At 36.0% G+C, this 21,033-nt stretch overlaps 1 protein-coding gene across 3 annotated transcripts in view; it reads right to left on the reverse strand.

The window, feature by feature from the left end:
- The window catches only part of lpp (LIM domain containing preferred translocation partner in lipoma), a 239,944-nt gene that overhangs the window by 192,142 nt on the left and 26,769 nt on the right, over positions 1-21,033 (reverse strand). For 2 of the 3 annotated variants that reach the window (XM_079841468.1, XM_079841469.1), the window contains exon 2: positions 1,923-1,971. The exons of the other annotated variant lie outside the window; for it this stretch is intronic. The gene's annotated coding sequence lies outside the window, so the exon portion shown is untranslated. The remainder of the gene's footprint in view (positions 1-1,922; positions 1,972-21,033) is intronic. 3 annotated transcript variants of the gene reach the window in all.

The following is a 21,033-nucleotide window of genomic DNA, read 5'->3' on the forward strand; positions in this document are numbered from 1 at the left end:
CTTACACATTTTTGGTGCAATCCTACCTCGGTAGTTGGACATTAATAGTTGAAAATGAAGACAAATTTGTGACGTCAGCCAAAAAGGTTTGAATAATGTACACAGATTATTTAATTACACAAGGAATATGCATTAAGAAATAAATTGTCGATTTTGATGTTATATTGGCATTACAGAAATGTGCACTTCACATTCCCCTTTACAAATGGTAAATTTCATGCATTTGAGTCTCTTAAGATCTGGAGGAGGCTGACGTCTGCCGTGGGAACCAATGACACACTGCCTTTGAGTGAAGTCAGGTGGCGATCTGCGAGTATGCGATTGTTACATAACTGAGCGCATCATGTTCTGATGGTTTTTTTTTTTAATCTGCTTGGCTAATTGAGCAAAAGTGAGTTTGTTTCATTTAGGGAACGGCAGTGAGATGGGAACCAGGGCTTACATCACAGAGATGACATTGTGTCCTGCCCCTGGCCCCTCTGACACTTAGGTCATCTTATGTAAGCAACCTTCTTTCCTTCCCTCTCTTTACGTCAGGAGTGCGCTGAGGCAGCTCTTTAAGTGTACAGAATGTAAAGGAGCCAAAAGTTACATAAAAGAATAAAATGAATTGGTAAGGCCAGACAAAAAAACACATGGATGTCAGTCAAAACAATATGAAAACTAAGGTGTAAAAATTCTTCTATTCTAAGTCATTAAAAAATTGGCAGCCCCATCCACCGGGAATTCTCATTGGTCCAAATTCCAGCTTCTCATAACTACATTTAAACATCAAATATATTCTGATTGGCTGCTGCTATTCATAGTTTTCAGTCACGTGACTGCCGCGAGCCCTGGAGGGCAAAACAGCCATAGAACTGTTAATATTAAATACAAAAATATGTGAACAAGATTCAAGTTTTTGGCACTTGTGACCCATATACAGCACCTGCTGCAGTATTTCATTAAAAACAGCGGAACGTTCAACACTATAGGGTGAGTTGCACCAATAAGGATTAAATTAAGCAAAGTTTAACGCTAATCAAGGATTTGTTGATCTGGGTTGTGTTGCACCACTTAATTTTAAACAGAGATTAACTATGTAGAAAGACCGTTAGAATTAAAGGGCTGATCGGGATGAATCAACGCCAGGCTAAAGAATCCTGGCGTTCAGAATCCAGGCTAAAGGATTCTTTATCCTGGCGTCGGCTCATCACAATCAGCCCTTTAATTCTAACCATCTTTCTACATATTTAATCTGTGTTTAAAATAAGTTTATTATTAGTGCAACCCACCCTTAAAGTCCCTTAATGTACTATAACAGTGATATTAAAAGATTCAATTCAGTTTACGCCTTTTTGATGATGCATAGGTGAGTAGATAAGCCAAAGTAGATGTGTTGAATGAGCGAGTAGATGTGTTGAAAGTCATGTTATAAATGCTTCTCTGTGCATTCGCTCGGGGCTACTATGAGACACTTGTTGCACACTGCGGTAGGTTAGATCGATATTAGGCATGGTAAAACATGGCACATCATGAAAACAAGATTTAAACGACAAGACTAACTGTGTTGAGCTATATAACAATGATTCATTTTCTGTCGATGAATGCATCCAAACAGTTGCTCAACTGTCTAATAAAACGCACTATATATTAAAGCATCTTTGGAGTTTCCATGTTTTCTACAAAATAAAAAACAAATCAAGGGTAATGCAGTATGATGTCTATGACGGTCCGTGTCCTGGTTAAAATTGCTTATTTCATTGGATTTAAACATTCTTGGAAACATTTGGGATAATGTAATTACACAAATCAACAAAATATATAACACTGTTCAAGTGGTTTTGGGATATTTTAATCCAAAAATCTTACATACTGTGCCTTTAATAAAAAAAGAAAATAGGAAAGATAGGTAAAGCAAAAAATAAGGTGTTTAAATTTACCTGATTCTTTTTCAGGAGAAAAAAAATGAATCACCAGATGATCACAGACCTGAAGGTAAAAGACAGAGAGATGTATGAGGACTTGGTGATATAAGAAAAAATATTTACATTGTAAATAGATACATTTTTTTCATTTAAAAAATATTTGTCCTGCATCAAAATACTGTAGATAATAAAATTGCTATGCATATTGTACCTCATATTATTCCACAGTGATTATTTGTACTTGCTAATTAATTAATTAATAAGTAACAATAACTTAATTTGCCACATCCACAGGACTTTTAAATAAATCACGAAGGAATTAAATCACAGCACCTAAAAAATATTATTTCATACATTCATAAAAATGTTGTTATGAAATATTGACAAAAAATATATATTCTTGGGGGTGGATGACAAAATCTTATTTCGTGATGATAACAATATTCATCACAATATCGTTGTTTTGTTATTTTATCTTTATTTTATCTTGCCAAGACAATAATTTTGGCATAGTTTTGTGTGTATTTGACCGTTAGACAGAGCAAGTACTTAACTGACAGTTTGAGCTAAAGTTTTTTAACATCAAGCATGCTCCACACTTCATTTTCAAATTCATGCATATTTTTTTCTATCGTGTCAAAAACTTTTAGCAGTCCTGCGCTATACAGCTATATTTAAACACTGTGATACACGCAAAATCTCTATCGACAGACACTTTAAATCTTCGTCACTATATATAATATATATATATATCGCCATAGTAAATGTACTCTTAACTTTCTAGGACAATGAACTCTGGAATAATAGCAAATTCATTTAAACAACATAAACAGAAAACTTAAAAAGAAGACGAGGAAAGACAAACAAAAGAAAAAGTTCCAAAATGCTAATTATGAGGTTCCACTTGTCTGTTTGAGGAACATGATGCATCCGGCATCCTGTTTGAATGCGCAGGTAGGAGGTGGGGGGTCTGTTTCCTCTCCAAGGGCCTACAGACGCACTCCCTACCCACATAGTGTCTCTTTTGTTCTCTGATAAATTGACACTGCCAGTTCCCCACGTTGCCAAGACATGAGGGAGACCGCCGGGAAAAAGAAGTAGGAGCAGCGGCGCTACATATGATTGGTATCACTTCTGACTGACTCTTCATGTTTTTATCTGCACTGTCTCCACAGGCATTAATTTCAAAGCTCTGATTGAGGGTGCTAAGACAAAAAAAAAAAAAAACATTGTTCAGTCAGCCATCCACATTATTGAATAAGTTGTATCCTACCAATAAGACAACAGTCTAAACTCTCATCAGCCATACAATTCCTAACTTTTATTATGTTATTATTTACATACAGTGTTGGGGGTAACGCATTACAAGTAACTTGAGGTAAGTAATCAGATTACTTTTTCAAGTAACTAATAAAGTAATGCATTACTTTTAAAAAAGTTACTTTTTCTAATTTATTTGACTGACAGCTCTCCTGTCCCCATGTTGATAGAAATCGAGAGTAAGTGCAGAGGCGTTGTGTGTAAACATGATGGTTATTGTAGTTCTAGACTAAATGTGAGCATGTATTGACTGATCTCACTTGCACAAAAAAAGATTCAGTATTCCTCAAAATGAATAAAATCAGTAAAATGCTAAATCTTGATACTCTGCAAACCTCCAATAATTACATGTTAAACAAAACAAATATTTGTGTATGCATTTAATCCACCTTTATTGACCAATGTCTTGTTGCTGACCTTCGGTGATTCAGTTAAATCAGGAGCAAAAATGACTAGATTTTGTGTTTTTATTGATGAAGTAAGTTTTAAACTTTTTTTCTCCTGCATCCTATTCTTCCATTATCCAGAATGGAAGCACAGCTGAAAGGTTTGTTTGAGCTGCGTCCTCTACTGTACACGTGTAAATTAGCATTTTTACCTCAGGTAGAGGCTTATTATTTCAATTTTGCTTATTATTTCAAAAAGGGTCTTTTCACAAAAAACATCACAAAAATATAACTTTTTTTGTTATAAAAACAAAAAAACAAGCCCAGGTGAAACGCAAAAGTAACGTATCACATTATTTTTCTTAAAAAGTAGCTAAGTAACTCAATTAGTTACTTTTTAAGGGAGTAACGCAATATTGTAATGAATTACTTTTCAAAGTAACTTTCCCCAACACTACATATAAGGTTACAACAAAAGGTCAATTTCAAGGCCATCCAGGAGCTGACAGTACAATTCACCATAGAGAAATCTTTTGCACAAACCTTTCTTCTTTTCCTTTAAAAATAAAGCATTTAACTCTAACCTCTGGTTTCACAGAGACAAGGCTTAAGTCTAGTCCCAGACTAAAATGCAAGTTTGAATGGTTTTAACTGAAACCAGCTTGCACTTAAAATATGTCAGTGACATTGTTTTGTCTCAAGATGCAAACTGGTATGGTTTTTTTTTTTCCTAAGGCACACTTATAAAAGCTACTTAAGTGTCCTAATTGAGCTAAGACCTAATACTGGCTTAATCTAAGCTCTTTCTCTGAAACCAGGCCTAAATCTTAAAAAAAAAAAAAAAAAAAAAAAAAAAAAAAAAAAAAAAACCTTATCAATATACTATTTTGTTATTATTTTGAATTAGATGTTTATATTTTATTTTAATTAGTTTTTTTTTTAAATTTTTTATTACATTTTAGTTTTAGTTAATTTAGTACCTCCACTTAAACTAAACTAAACTAAAATGAAAAATGCTGCCTTGGAAACTAGCTGAAATTAAATAAATACAAATTAAATATCTTTTTCAGTTGAAGTTTATTTTGTTTTAAGTAATTAATTTTTTTGTTTTTTTAATGGTTTTGGTTTTAGTTAACAACCCTGATTCTTTCATTGCCTCATAAAAAAAAGACATTCTTTGGCTGCTATATTTTGCAATTAAACCGAGGAAAACAAAATCAGTCTATGACATTTTTGCCTCAAAACCCCATTTTTCAAGCAGCGCAGGAGAAAAGCATCATGTGATTTTCAGAATCTCCAGCCAACACGCAGTGAAATACGACTCAAAGAAATCTAGCTGAAAGCTGGCAAAGTTTCTGTGCCGTTGGAATGACAACACTAATAAATGAAATAGACTCATAAATTCTTCATGGCCAGTGGCCATGAGTGAATCCATAACTGAGGAAAAATCTGTTGCATTCACCTCTGTGTGACGACCCTCTCTTATGTAATTGGTAAAATAATTCTTCTTCCAAGAACATTATGAAAGCCTGTCTTTGCAAAATATGTGACTCATTGTATTGAGGAAAAACAATCATTATTTACTCACCCTCATGTCTTTCCAAACCTATATGACTTTCTTTTTTTTTTTAAATGTTCCTATGGAACACAAAAGGTGAATGTTTGAAGAATATCCTGGACACTCTTTTCTTTTTAATATAATGAAAGTGAATAGAAACTGGGACAGTATAGGTACAAAAATGCTTAATGAATAAAAACAAACAAACAAACAAACAATCTCAACAACAACAAAAAACTACTTTTGAACCATATATTTTCAGAACTGATCCAAGCGAACTCACTGACTCAACTTCTTGTAACCGGATTATTGAACATTTTTGAATCATTGATAGTAATGCGCCAACATTTTGACAACCGAAAATATTCGGTTTCAGATTTTAAAAGACAAATTTAAATTTTAGAGGGCCAAAACCATTGATTAAAAGAGTGATGTTTAATAAGCGCTTCTCCAATGACGTGATAAACAAGCTTTACATTCTATTAAGATTTAAAAATTAATGGTTAAGTAATGCCCTATACCCATAACTTCCTATTATTTCTCATTGGACTCCAGTGGTCCAGTGGGTCTCTTTTGTGGAATCCCGGGATAAGGTACACATGCAAAGTTATTTTTAGCATACTCAGCTCTTTACTAAGGTGGATCAGTGCATACAAGTCCACTGCCACCATCTTTGGCTCGATGCAGCCCCACAAGAGCTGAGGTTCAGAGGGTCCATTTAACATGTAGACCATCGCAGGGTCTTAAGTGCTGACAGAGGCCAGACTGATGCACACTGTGTGTTTACAGAGGAACTCAATGTCCAATGAAAAATACATTTAGATGAATTCACCTTGTGCAGAACAGAAATAACCTGCTCCAATTTTAACCACAAGGGCAAAGTAAATCTAATGCCAGGGAATGTGTGTATCTGCTAGGTGGTTAATGACAAGATGCAGATTTTCGTCCCAATCTATACATTTATTAAAAAAAATTATTGTGCATTTTCTAAATTCATTTTTTTAAATTGTATGATAACAGAACAGAACGATTCTATTATCATAATGAATAAATAAGAATGATATTGCTGAAAAGAAAACCTTAATAGTATAATTTAGCATAATCTTTTATTACTATTTTTATTACCTACAAACACGCAAACAAAACTTAAAACAGGATATTATAGAAAGGACCCCCATAGACCCTAATGACTGTTCGTCAAAGTCAATAAGTATATTAAAGGGATAGTTCACCCAAAAAAATATTTTCATTATTTAAAAATATTGTCGTTATTTACTCACCCTCAAACCTGTATACATTTCTTTTTTCTGCTGAACACAAAGGAAGATATTTTGAAGAATGTTTGTGAACAAAAGGTGCCCAACAATTGTTTAGTTACAAACATTCTTCAAAATATCTTTCTTTGAATTTTCCACAGAATTTTGGGTGAACTATCCCTTTAAGACATCAGATAATTGACATCAGTTTAGTCCAGGCTGTATATATAACCCATATAAGCCCCGTTTCCACTGAAATTACCTAAAACAATTTGTCCCAGGAACTTTTTTCCCCCCAGACCTGCTGCTGTCTGCGTTTCCATAGCGGTTTAAAGTACCGTGAAGATTAGCCCGGAGACGTTGGACTGCGCGCGTCTTTCCAGAGCCCACTGGATTTCGTCCTCCGCAAATAAACTTATTAAAGCCAGAACCTCATCGTCGGTCCATCAATCGTATTTTTTAAACTCCATTGTTGATTGGAATAGCAAACAACTCTTACTGCACGCACTGCAACAGACTTTTAGGTTGAAATAAAATGTGGCGTGAACTCAACCAATCAGCATGTTCAGCACCCAAGTCCCACCCCTGAAAGTTCCTGAATTTTGAAAAAGTACTACCTTGGGAACAGGGCCGTTTTGAGTTTTTGAACATTTTTATTGCGGAATTTCTTTTAGACCCCGTTTCCTGTGGTCGAGTACCACCCCCCAAAGTCCCTAGTTCCTGGGGAAAGTTCCTGAGTGGAAACACGGCTTTAATGCTAAAAAAAATATCTATATAAAAATATATTTAGAGGGTCCCTATTATCCTCATTTACAGGTTACATTTTTTATCTACTAGAAAAGTTTTTTTTTTTTTTAAACCTCATTATTTTTCTGGGAATTTACTATTTACATTGTTGCAGCACCTGTTTTCACCCTCTGTCTGAATGATCTCTGTTTTAGTTCTGGTTTATTTAAAACCTGCCTTCTGAAAAGCTCAGTCTGCTCTGATTGGTCAGCTGGCCCAGTCTGTTGTGATTGGGAGATATATCAGAAATATATCTCCCCTTACCATAACCGGCAAGAATCAGCTCCGGAGGCTTCTGAGACGCTGTAAATACTAATGTAACTATGGTTATATAGTGTCAAGTTTTGACAGTTCATATCAGTTCGAGCCCGAGTCCTATAAATGACATTCAAGAAGAACAAGCTGATCGACCCAAACCACCTTTGCAAGCATGACTTGTACAGGACTTTATACACTCTCTGTGCTTTATAACTTTGCAGACTGTTCACATGCACAAACAGCCGTATATCACACCGAAGGAAAGGTACAAATAAAAAAAGCATAATAGGTCCCCTTTAAGAACTTTTTTTGAAAATAATGATGTTGTGTACATACATTTATTCAAGGTGTAAGAAAAATTGTATCTTTATCGTGGAAATTCTTATTTGCCATTAACCCAATGGAACACTGACTTTATGCCGTTTAGTAGAAAGATGACCATGAGAAACAGGCCAGTTCTGAATTCAAAGCACATGGAAAGCAAGCAGCCAAATTTGTAATAAAGTGATGTGAGAAACAATTCAAAAAACTGACTTGCATTTTGTACAAGCCTAAATTATCCCTGAACTTGCCATCTACTCACTTTGCTTACTCCAAAATGTTATTGTGTTTTTGTTTCTCTCATTATCTCCCCTGTAATTCTCAGCCGTATTCCCCATAATTTTGCCTATATTTTTTTTTATGTTTTCGGTCTTCCCATTCTTTTCTCCCTTTTCTCTACTTCCCGGCCATTTCATTGTTTCCAGGGAATATTCTGCATTGCCAAACTCAGTTAGACAGGCGTATGTAAAGTTTTGAATGATTGATGTGCCATTGACTCGGCCGGTCTCTTGTTTTGCCATAGGCTTAAATCATTCATATGAACATTTTACATTTTATTTCTTTTGAAGTCAAAGGGCTTCAGGAGACGCGTGCTTTTATTTAGACTATTGGTTTAGTGTTGATGCACTTAAATGTGTCTAAATCATTAAAAACTTTGCTTATTATAAGCGCAATACGAAGCAGTCCTGATTTACTCTCTGTCGGAAGTACAAGCTTACAGCCTACAGGGAGTTACACTTGTTTTGTATTATATTCTCCAAAGTAGGCTGCTTTAGCTCTGCCTTAACAATAACCACACAGATGCGAACACCCTAAGGAATAGCTTGGCTGATATCTATTCCAGAGTCTGTTCTGGTAGGTGGGTGTGTGTTGTGTTGTGTTTTGCAGAGATTGGGGACTAACCGTACCCCATAGCACTATACCATGGGGCAGGACATTATATGTAGTCCGCCATTGATCTCAGAAAGCGCCTGGTGTGTATAATGCAATTTATCAAATCAGCATCTGTCATCCTCATGGGACACTCTGACACGATGCAAATTCACTTCACACCATCCAATAAAACATCCTATCAGCCTCAGCCATTAACATGATGGACTGCCCTCCGTTAAGTAGGATTGTGGATCACAACAACTTTTATAAAACGCTAAAACAGCTGGACAAACTCATAACTCTCATTTTTGAGGTTATTCGTTTGGCTTGCATGTTCAGGATGTTCAGTAAGCCCACCCAATTTTAGGAATTTTAGCTAAAATATTCAGCTACCAGAAACTTCCCTTCCATATTTGGACCCACAGTGGAAGGATTTGAAAATCCAGCCCTCTTCCTGTGGCTCTCCGCCTTCTATTTCAACTCGGTATTTAACAAAAAAATCCATCCCTCTCAAGAGACACTGAAAAATAACAAAGAATAACAAAAGCTGCTATATTAAAATATGAGATTATAAAATGAGTCACTGGCAGAAAATCTAAATAGTTTATCATCTATATTTGCATGATGAAATTTTATTTTCATTCATTAAAAAACAGATTGATGTTTATATTGCTAGATAAACTACGGTTCAAAAGTTTGGGGTGCAGATCTTTTTATTATTATTAAATTAAATAATTTTATTCAGCAAATATGCACTAAATTGATCAAAAGTGACATTTATAATGTTTCAAAATATTTCTATTTCAAATGTTCTTTTAAACTTTCTATTCATAGAATCCTGAATAAAATCTATCACATTTCCACAAAAACATTAAACAGCACAACATGGTTTCTGGAAATGTGTCTTAGGCACCAAATAGGGCATATTTAAATGATTATTGAAAGATAATATGACACAGGAGACTGGAGTAATGACTGCTGAATATATTCAGATTTGTCATCTTAAATAAATTACATTTAAAATAGAACAGTTATTATACTTATTATAATGTATTTTAATGTAGTTTCATGGCTTGGGTTTTTAGATGTCTCAAGCACTTAAGCAGTTTTGAGGTTTAGCGCCTTGTCGCATCGATTTCAATTTGCAATTTTATTGGCTGGTCAGTAGACGTAGGTTGTAGCAGCAAACACACTGCGATGATCATGCTGAATTTCTGACACAGTCAGAAAATTGAAAGTCTGTGACAACGGCCATCTTTGAACCTCTCTAATTGTACGACATAGAACAACCGATTAGGAGCCAAGGTCACAGAAATCGCCACGATTGTTTCACGATGGCAAACTTTCGTGCATTGTGTCCCGGGATTAAACGAGCAAAAGCTTGCGCATGCGCGTCAAAATGAAGGTAACACTATAATGTTGATAAGATATAAATTTGAAGATTTTTTTTTTGTTGGGGTAGATTTTAATTTTAAACTGTTGTGCATTTCTTTTTCTTTATGGATCAATCATAATTTAGTGATTTTAAACTGGACAAGCAGATGATTTTGTTTTATGGTGCTTATATTTTAAACAATATTCGCACAACGGAAGCACAGAAGCAATTACTATATTTGTTTTCATAGCCATTTACATGTTGTTTGACAGACATTGGACAAGATGTAGAAAAAGGTTTTTTCCCCCATAAAATACAGTGCCTCTGTGCAACATTAAGCAGTCCTTATGAATGCACCTTTTCGTTCGGAAGCAGCTTCTGTGGTGCCACTGAAGAGTAAAGACTTATTTAAAGCTGATTATGTTAACATCTTTTGACTTTAACATTCCAGTTTGCCCAGTAGCCCCAAAAGACCCAGATCCAGACAGCTGTGAGTGAGGGCTGCCACTGTTTTGGTACATGGGACATATGACTGTTTCCCACAGGTCAAACTATTAAAAAGAATGACTGAGTAAAACCCGACCCAAAGCCATCATGAGTCAATGTTTTTGCAACCGGCAAAACAAATGCACATGTGTGGAGTATAAACCAGGCTTTTATCCTTTTAGTTGCTATACTCAACAAATAAATTTCACTCTAACTCACCCAACACAATTCTCCGTTTAATGGCATCTCTGTGCTTTCAGCCCCTTTTTAAACCTTTAGCGCACTAATGCCGCAGGACAATGCATTAAACCCTTTGTTTGACCTTTTTGTTGTTGTTTGTTTTCATTCTCTCTCTTTTTTCCATTATCCTGAATAGGACGATGATATAACTCAAACCATAATGAGCAATTGACCAGCGTTGAGGCCTTGGCTGGGCATTTCTATGTATAGCGTCGAGGGCAGTGATCTAGGAAGCCCTGGCCCCAAACAGCATCCATGCAGAGCGGCAGGACAGCTGTAATCTCACCCTCTCCCATCTCTTTCAAGCCAAAAATTTGGAACAGAGCAAGCAAGCACCCCAGGAAAAAGGCTTTTACCGCTGAGCTCTTTGGATTCAGTATGATCCTTCTTAGCTCTCGCTAGAATACCTCGGATCATCCCAATCTATCCAATGATGTGTCAGTTAGGAGTTCTTTGAAAATATAAAACTCTATCCATGAGAATTTGTATTTTTGGTGTGCTTAATCCTGTTTGTCAGGGTTTAGGATTATAATGGCACAAACAGCCATGGCCCCTAATATAGCTGGTAATACAGTCTTCTATTTCTGCCCATGTTTGGTGAGTGGGGCTACACTGCAAATTGTTGTCTTACTTTTTCCACACTTCTCTGGGGTGCTGCATCACGGACTCATTTGCCTCAGTATGACCAGCTTCAGAAATTAGTAACAGATTACATAAACATGCAAACAAAGCTAAGAGTCCATGAAGTTTTTGAATACAGATGATGCAACTTCAACAGAATACATTAAAAAGGGACAGTTCACCCAAAAATTAACACATACAATGAGAGGGAATGGTGACCACGGGCTGCCCGCACATAAAAAGGGTCCATACAACTTGTGCATTTTTTCCCCAAATCTCATTTACGCTGAAACGCAAGTCTCTCGTGAAAGCGTGTACAACAGATGGCGGGAGTTAGAGATTACAGTTTGTAAAGTTTTAAATATGGATATTTTTCTTACAGAAATGCATCGCTTTGCTTCAGAAGAGAATAGCTTCGCTATTAAAGGGAAATTAAAATTTTATGTTTGTAGTCTACCCAAGCCAGATCATGTACAGACCTCCCTCATCGGAAGTGAGAGCACATTCAAGGCTGTTGGACATAGAGGTATATTAATTAGAGGTAAAACATTTTTATATAAATACTGTTCGGTTTCTCGCAAAAAACGATCATTTCGTGTCTTAAGACATCAATGTGTCGTCACGAGCAGCAAGGTTTAATTTGCATTTGTCTGTGCATGTTTTTTTTTTTTACTCTCATAGATTTTAGATAAACATTTAAATTTTTGGGTGAACTATCCCTTTAACCCCCCGGAGCCGTGTGGAGCACTTTTATGATGGATTTTATGGATAAAACAGAAACAGCCATTCACTGCCATTATAATGCTTCGAAGAGCCAGGACATTTTTTAATATAACTCAGATTGTATTCATTTGAAAAAAAATTATGTCGTATACACCTAGGTTTCTTGCTGGGTGAGTAAATCATAGGCTAATTTTCGTTTTTGGTTGAACTATCCCTTTAATAAGGCACAGACACAACAGTCGCGGGGGTTTCCATTAAAGATTTGCGCAGAACTGTCGATAAAAAAATGAAATGACGAAATTGAGAAATGACTGCGTTTCCATTCACTGATGTTATGCGACTTAAACATATTTTTTTCCTCTTGCGATAGGTCATTCCAAAACTCATGGCAATGGATGTTAGTAGGTTTATCGCAGCCACCGCACTAGCCATTATTTTTAATCGAAGGAGACGTAGGTGTGTTATCCAAGCAGTAATGGCAAGGAAAGCCCCTTATACTACGTATGAGGTGTTTCTGGGTGTTTTTCCCTCCTGTCTTGACCAATTGTGGTGTTTCTTGGTTGTTTACAGTATTCCAGTAATTATTTTGTCTTTTATGAAAGAACTCGGTCTCGTCTTCATGTCCAAACATACCGCGACTTCTTTAAAGAATGATCGACTTACGTACGCCAGGTGACCTGTAAATGCGAAAAGACTGTTTCCATTGCCGTTTTGCTAAATATTCCTTTTTCAAATTGCCTGAAAAACTACTTAATGCGAGCGTAAAAACTTGTTTGCGATGTATGGGAGTTGACGTGTTTACATTAGTATTTTCAAGCAATTTAAATTTAAAGGGAAGTAGTAGTATACTATGGAAGTAGTAGTAGTAATTCCATGACAATAAAAAAAATAAGTGTTCAGCTAAATAAATCTCCATTAGACTAAATGAGCTCTAATTCACAGTATGGATCTTAATGCAATATAATGATTAGAAAATAGCAACAGTGCCTGAACACAAGTGAATGGCTTTTGTTAATTGGTGTTCTGGTGATTTTCTAGTCTTTGATCTCTATAAGATGAAAGTGGGGCACATAAAGTAGACATTTCTTGCTTTAGTTCATTCATTAACATTAAAGGAACTAAAGGACTGTTGTTTGCCATCGCTGATGATACAACTAGGATTCTAGCCAAACTCTTTTATTCTGTTTCACAACGGCACAAAAGAAACGGCTTGAGAACATCTATTGAATGAAAACTCCCACTCTCACTCTCCCATATGAAATCATTACAAAGGTTATAGATGAGGACCGCTGACGCAGTCAATGAAAGGTCCAGGAAAGTAAAGCAAAATAATAGCAACTGCCAATTCTCACTAAGTCAGAGCCGCGCTTGCACTACACTCCAAATGCACATTCAGAAAAAAGCCAAATCATTTAGAGACAAAATGTTCTAATGAGAGTAACTGGATCAGAGGCTAGGAGACCGAGCAAATCAGATTATTAAGCTCAGAGTACAAACCTCACACAATCATTTTCCACAGAGACTACATCATCAGACATTACAATCATATGGTAAACCATACTTAGGTCAATGCAGCCAAAAACTTGAAATGGCTGAATGTTTATCAATGAATGAGGACTCACTATTTCATTGGAATTCATATATATTAATCTATCAGAATTACAATGATTTCTGAAGGATCATGTGACACTGAAGACAGGAGTAATGGCTGTTGACAATTCAGCTTTGCTGTTTTAAATTGTAATATTTCAACTTTTACTTTATTTTTGATCAAATAAATGCAGCTTTGGTGAGATTTAAAGACCCTAAACTTTTGACCCTAAACCAGCAGCATGTCACAAAGCTCAAATCATCTCAAACTGGTTTCTTGAACGTGCAATGAGTTCACTATTCTCAAATGGCCTCCACTTATACCAGATCTCAATCCACAACCGTAACTTTGGGATGTGGTGGAATGGGAGATTCGCATCATGTAAGTGTAGCCGAAAAATCTGCAACAAATGTGTGATGCCATCATGTCAATATGGACCAAAATCTGAGGAATGTTTCCAGCATCTTGGTGAATCTGTGCCACAAAGAATTAATGCAATTCTGAAGGAAAAAGGGGGTCTAACCCGGTACTAGCAAGGTGTACCTAATAAAGTGGCCGGTGTGTGTATGTATAGTATATGTGCAAGAATATTCTGAAAATTATTAATTATAAATGTATTCGGGTTTTTTAACATTGGCGTTTTATCAAACACATAAAAGCAACAAGTCTGAGTGCTTTAGAGTGATTATACCACTGTAAAATCACTATAACACAGAGTCGCATGGCTTGCTGCTTTAGTTCGACTCTGTGACAATCCCATTTTCTAGGAACACTCATATTGCTTTGAAAATAACAGCTGCTTTTGATGAGAGCGTCCTTTGCCAGACATCAGCTGGGTGACGCAGGGAGAGGGAGAGAGAAAAAATAAAAAAAGAGAGAGGGGAAAGAGAAGTATCTACTGGCAGGTGCTGGCAGCACGGTGTGAGGGATAAGGACTTCCTGCCAAGTAGATGATTTGGGTCAGTAGGTAATTGCATTCCTGGATCACAGAGGGCTCGGTGGCAATTAATCCCGGCTGTGAGCCACGTGAGCAGGGGAACACGTTCACTGTGCAGAGGCAACTGTGGTCAGAGAGAGGGCCTGTCTGCTCCAGCCAGGAAGCAGAGCGGCATTCTTGTCCCCATAAAAGACAGTGCCAAACACAAACTACATCCTTTGCATCCTCTTGTGGTAAGAGTGCACAGCAGGTGTGTGTACATCTCTACAATAGAACTATCCGACAAATATCATGCAGCAGGACAAACGTTTAGTTTGTGTCCATCAAGTTCCGGAGAAAAAAAGGGAAAAAAACAAACGAGATCAAGTACCTTTTTGTTTGTGAAGTGCTTATTTAATAACTGTTTTTCATTGAAAATTCCAGCAAAAATAATTGGGTATATTACAAATAAGTGGTTCCATGATAAGAAAGAAAAATATTTTTTAAAATGCTACAGTAAAAATGGCATATTAAATGTATTTTTGAACAAATGAATAGATGCACCATGTCATTAACCCAACCATATTATGATATACACAAACTAATATTCAAAAGATTGGGGTCTGTATATTTAATGTTTTTTTATTGTTTTCTAATTGAATATATTTTAAAATGTAATGAATTCCTGTGATGGCACAGTTGATTTTTTAGCCGCCATTACTCCAGTCTTCAGTGTCACATTATCCTTGAGAAATTCTAATATGCTGATTTGGTGCTCAAGTAATATTTCATATTTTTATCAATGTTGAAAACAGTTGTCCTGCTTAATATTTTGTGAAAACATTGATACATTTTTTTCAGGATTCTTTGAACAACAGATTGTTTTCGGTTTCATTTTGAAACAGAAATAAGAAATGTTTTGTAACTTTGATCGATTTCATACATCCTTGCTAAATAAAAGTATTAATTTCTGTCAAAAGTTCTAAACTAACCCCAAACGTTTTTTGCGTTTCTTTGAGATTTGGTAAGCGAAAAAATGGCCCGTGGCTACTTACCAAATTATTTGATTAATAACAACTTGAAATTAGCACTATATGCACCAATATTAAATTCCTGACAGATACAAAAAGCTGATAGTCGTTCAAAGTCACAGTTATATCAAAGAGAAGCATTACTCACAAGTACTGTAACAGCATGATTACATGCAGTCAATAGGCCCTAATTAATTAATAATAACAATAATAGATTTTGTTTAGACTCCTTGTGAAAATGCTGCCCATTGTGGATATTTTAAAAACACCCTTTAACAGAGCATTGATTACGACTTTCCATTTGAGGTGAAAACATTGTCCTGCAATAAAAAGGTTTGGTAACACTTTAGAATACTGCATCATCTGTGGAAGGCGTAGGACCATAAAATGTCCATCCAATCATTGCATTCGATCCTGATACGATACAATGTCCTACCTGGTTGTCAGCGTACTTATTTACATACCTCCGCGCACCTGCTCACACAGACATCACAGGTCACGTTTCATGCTAGAGTTAGCCGTCAGTCACCGAGCACCGCAACCAAAACAGCAGCCACCTTTTACAGTTCCTATTGAACCAAAACAACAAGCTTATGCTGCGTCTATCATTTGTAAAAGATGGAAACCCGTGAAATTATACTCAGAGTGGTTCGTGATTCGAAATTATGCGTTTCAGTGGGAACGCTATCAACAGTGAAATGAATCCGCAGCAGTCAGGTGGTACAGGTCAGTGCTCTTTAAGTTGTTTATGTTCATTATTAAGTGTAATTTATGCACTTTGAGACATGAGGTAGTTTAACGCTGTCTCTCGTTACGCTTTTGTTTGCGTAGGCGCTTTGAAGGGAGGGTGGGATCTCATCCTTTCAAAGCTAGCTCGCTATTGCTAGCCTCTCCGAAAATTGCCTAACCTCTCCGAAACTTCATGAATAACTACACAGAATAATGCAATATTAACATTCTAGTAGAAACTATTAACAAACAAGAAACTCTGATTAACGAATAAGTTAGTAATAGTGCTCAGTTGAATGCAGTAGTTTACTATTAGATAATCAGTAACTACAATTTTTTTCATACCTACCAGAGAACTACTCTACAGGTTCATAATTAGTGTGTAAAATACATCATTTATAATTAATAATTAATTCTAAAGTGAAATGCACGATAACTCTCTAGTAATGACTTAAGTCATTGTAAGCTTTTGAGGTTTTTGTAAAGTACATAATTACTGCTTATTTGGAACAGTACTCTAATGTGAAGATCATGAAAACCCACTAGTAATAATGACTGAAGTGTTGCCAAATCCATCAGAAGAAACTATAATCCAAAACCGTACAAAAATGTCCAATTCTTGCAATGACTTTAGTAATTATTAGGAAGTTATCAAGATTTTCACTTTAGAATAGTGTTCCAAATAATTAGTACATTCCTTCTGAAGAATACTTCAATCGTTACTAGTGGGTTATGATCTTCACTTTAGAATTAATTATACTTTATGCATTATCCACATTAATTATGAACCTGTATATAATAGTTCTTAGTAGTAGTTATCTGGGAGGTATGAAAAAATAGTAGTTAATGATTATCTAATAGTGAACTACCACATTCAACTGAGCGCTATTACTTACTATTTAGTTAATCAGAGTTTCTTGTTAGTTAATAGTAGTTACTAGAATGTTAATAGAGCATTACACATTCCTGCATAGTTATTAATTAATGACGGATCAGTATTTCCAAAGGTTTTAACTTCGCATGACGCCATCAAATGTACAAGACAATACATCCATTCTGTGTTTTTCCTTTGCTATGTTTGAGACAGACCCCTACCAATTTCAATGGTAAGCCAATAATGGAAGGAGAATTAGTTTAAAATGCCAGCAATGGCAACTCAAAAGGGTCATTTTATTCTCTATAGACCTCAGAACACTTTGCTCCTCTATTTAATACCTCATTATAGCTCTTTCTAATTCCTCTCTGGCTCCACTCTTTTTTTCCATTGTACTTTGCAATAATAACACTTTCTATTAGCATTGCACTTTAAGAGGTTTTTAAATCAATCCAAAGATTTGAGGTGTTTGGGAACCCAATGTTAACTTTGCAATTGGAGAGCAACAGCAGATACTTAATCTGTGAATTGTGATTTATATAAAAATTTTGAACATTAAACTGAAAAAAAAAACCTCTCTTATATACAACCTAACATATCAAAACCGAATAAAATAAGGAAGCCCAAAACAACATTTTATGACCATGAGTGGATGGAAATAAACAAGCCACTGGAGCAAATCAGAACTGCATAACAGAATGTGCATGACTGAATATTGGTTAAGGTAAAATATAATTTACTAAAATAATAATTTGTATAGTAAAAGGTAAAAAAAAAATGATGAATTCATGACTTGATTGCCAGGAGTTTCCATCAAGGGTCATTTTCAAGTTTAGGGCTGATGTGATCAGTTTTAGCTCTTGAAAAGCCATAAGACGCATTCTCACACACATAAATGGTTGGTTTACATTTTTGCCACAGCTGCAACCAAAGCAGTAAATTTGCCACTTTGCTCAGCTCTAAAAAAGCTCCATATTCGCAATTTAAGCCTGAAAATGTTTTCCAGAGATGGGTCTATACTCGCTGATCCATCCTAAAGCCAATGAGGCACAGGAATGGCTGGCACAGTGCTGGTGCAGAAACAAACATAACTTCTCTGGTTGCGTCTCTCAACAAGCTATCATTTAACAGGCCAAGAACTACTTGTCCTCTGGGGCTATGATCTAGGCTTTTGGGTTGCTCTGTTTTTAAGCCAACAAGCCTCATAACAAAATAACAGGACTAGTGAAATGGCATCTGTTAGTCTGGCACATGCAACCTTTTGAGCCGGGCTCCATTAACATACAGCCTGTGCGTCAGAAGAAATTAATCTGCTAATGACCTCTGATACCAAAAGAGGGCTGAGGCTGAGCCCCTCGGGGTGGTGGATAATGCCTTTTTTGGCAGATCACAAAAACTGCGCCTTTGCAGCGAGGGGCGATAATGATGACTGTTAGATATTGGCACTTCTAATCTGACCTAAAGACTGCGTGGCTCTACGTCAGATTAAAAAGTGCTAATGGGCTCTATGATTATGTACTTTTGCTTTTTTTATGCTTAGTCCCATAAAGTATGTATTAAATATTAAAAAGTCCAAAATCCACATGATATGAAGCAAATGCAGTTTGATTAAAAATAATACAGTAAAAGTAAATAGGCCACAAGAGGCCATATGTTCGTGATTTAACCATGTAACCGGCAAAAACATAATGTAGGCAATAGGGGTGTGGAAATTAATCTTTGCAATTGCGATGCGGATGATTCTGCATCGATGCAGTAACAGACCATAATCGATTATAGCCTACTGACGTTTCTCTGACATAGTTCGTCACATATGCGCTTCTTGCGCTGGCGTAAAATGGTGGACAGAGGTGAAACACAAAAGCGAGAAATAAAAAATGCACCCACTATTATGTGAGTGTGCGTGCGAGGCTGCATGCGAGTGCGTTATTTTAACTTAAGTAGTACACTACTTGACAGTTTCATGTGCTTGAAGTATTTACTAGTGTTTGTTAGTTCTAAATAGCCCTGTCCTCTGCAGTGTTCAGACTTAATTTGTGTTTGATGTTTGCTACATTCAGGAAGTGTACTTTCTTGGAGAAGATGAAATAAAATGGGAGTTCATAATATTTCTGACTTCTTGTTCATTGACAAAAATGTAGCCATGTGCAGTAATATTGAAAATTGAGGATGCAACACATTGTGATGCATCATAATATCGAATCAAATTGTTGTCATGATAATCATAATCAACCTGAATTGTGAGACCAGTGATGAATCACACCCCTAGTAGGCAAAGACCAAAGCTCTGTGGTAAAAGGAGATTTTACTAACAAAAATTTTAATAAAAAACATGGAAATAAAATAAAAAATACCACTCTGTTCAATAGAAGAACTTACAATTATTAGCCAAAAAATAACAAGTAAACAAATAACCTAAATGTGGCCCTGGAGCTCAACAGCAATCAGTGCTTAAACGAATCAAATCTGATGGGCCCTTAACATGGTTGCTCTTACTGCAAATTTCTTTTAATCATCTTGCAAGGCTGTTAAATGTAAGCATTCAGCTGAAGTGAACAGAAAAGGTTTTATTGCCATGGCTCTTTAGCCATGTATGTGCTCAATTTTTAAATGTATTACATGTATGATGGAACCATGCAGGACTTGACAATAAGGACTGCCCGATGACAACTCGGGCTTTCCTGTGCTTCATTGGCTCCTTTTGATGGAACGGTCACTTGCCCGATCGAGCCAGTGCTGCATTGTCACAGAAGTTGATAATTTGCGTGTGTGTTTAAGCCTTGCCAATTTAAATATACAAGCGCAAGTAGATGCGAAAGTGTCAAGATCGGAATGGAATCGTTTAATCAAATTGTGAAATTTTCTTCACGATTTGATTCAGAATGGCAACCCTGTTTGGACATTTAAAAAAAAAACATACCTAAACATACAATTCAATGCAGTTTCCAGCTGAACAATAGTGGCAGTAAAACACCAAAAACTTTTATTCCTTTTCACAAAAATCATGATTACAGGGGCATATTATTGATTTGTGGTTTCCTTGCACAATACTATGTTATGACCTTAAAGTACTTTTACCATAGTGTATGATTTGCAAACTAATAGATATATATGTCATTTCTGACATACGTAAACTTAAACGACCCACTATAAAAGGGCTCAAAGACTTACTAGAAGTATGGTAAAATGGCATGGTTGCTTTAGCAAATGTGTTTTATATCACATTTGTTTTTGTTAACACTATCAGCTTATGGTTTTGGGTTGGGTTTAGAGTAGGTTGTATGCTATTTTCAAATGCGATAGAGCACTAACCTTTTAACAGCCGCAATACGTACAACAGCCAACATAATAAATCTTGGCAAATAAATGGTTATTTGTTTCGGTTAAACTTGAACTAGGCATTTCACATTAAAGTGTGGCAAAACATGCAATGATTTTTCAGAAATGTCCCCACAGGCACGTATTACCAATGAACCTGGGTTGAAAGAAATAAAAGCTAAATTGATTTGATTTTAAAAACAGAATGAACCGCAAAACTCTTGACTCCAAAATATTCAGCATGTTGCATTGACCCCCAAATAATATTAAGGACACTGGCACCACCCTACAGAAAACTACAAATTTTTGTAGTCTCATGCAGATTCTTTCATTAAAAAGTTAATTTTCAATCATAAAACTCATCAGAATTGCATGTAAAAATAGAAAGCAACCAATACGAGATGGAATGAGACCCTCCATCTTGAGACGAGATGGATTATTCTCACAGCTTGTGCAACCTTATT

Source organism: Gobio gobio (genome assembly GCF_949357685.1).
Source record: "Gobio gobio genome assembly, chromosome: 17".
In the NCBI taxonomy this organism is placed as follows: domain Eukaryota; kingdom Metazoa; phylum Chordata; class Actinopteri; order Cypriniformes; family Gobionidae; genus Gobio; species Gobio gobio.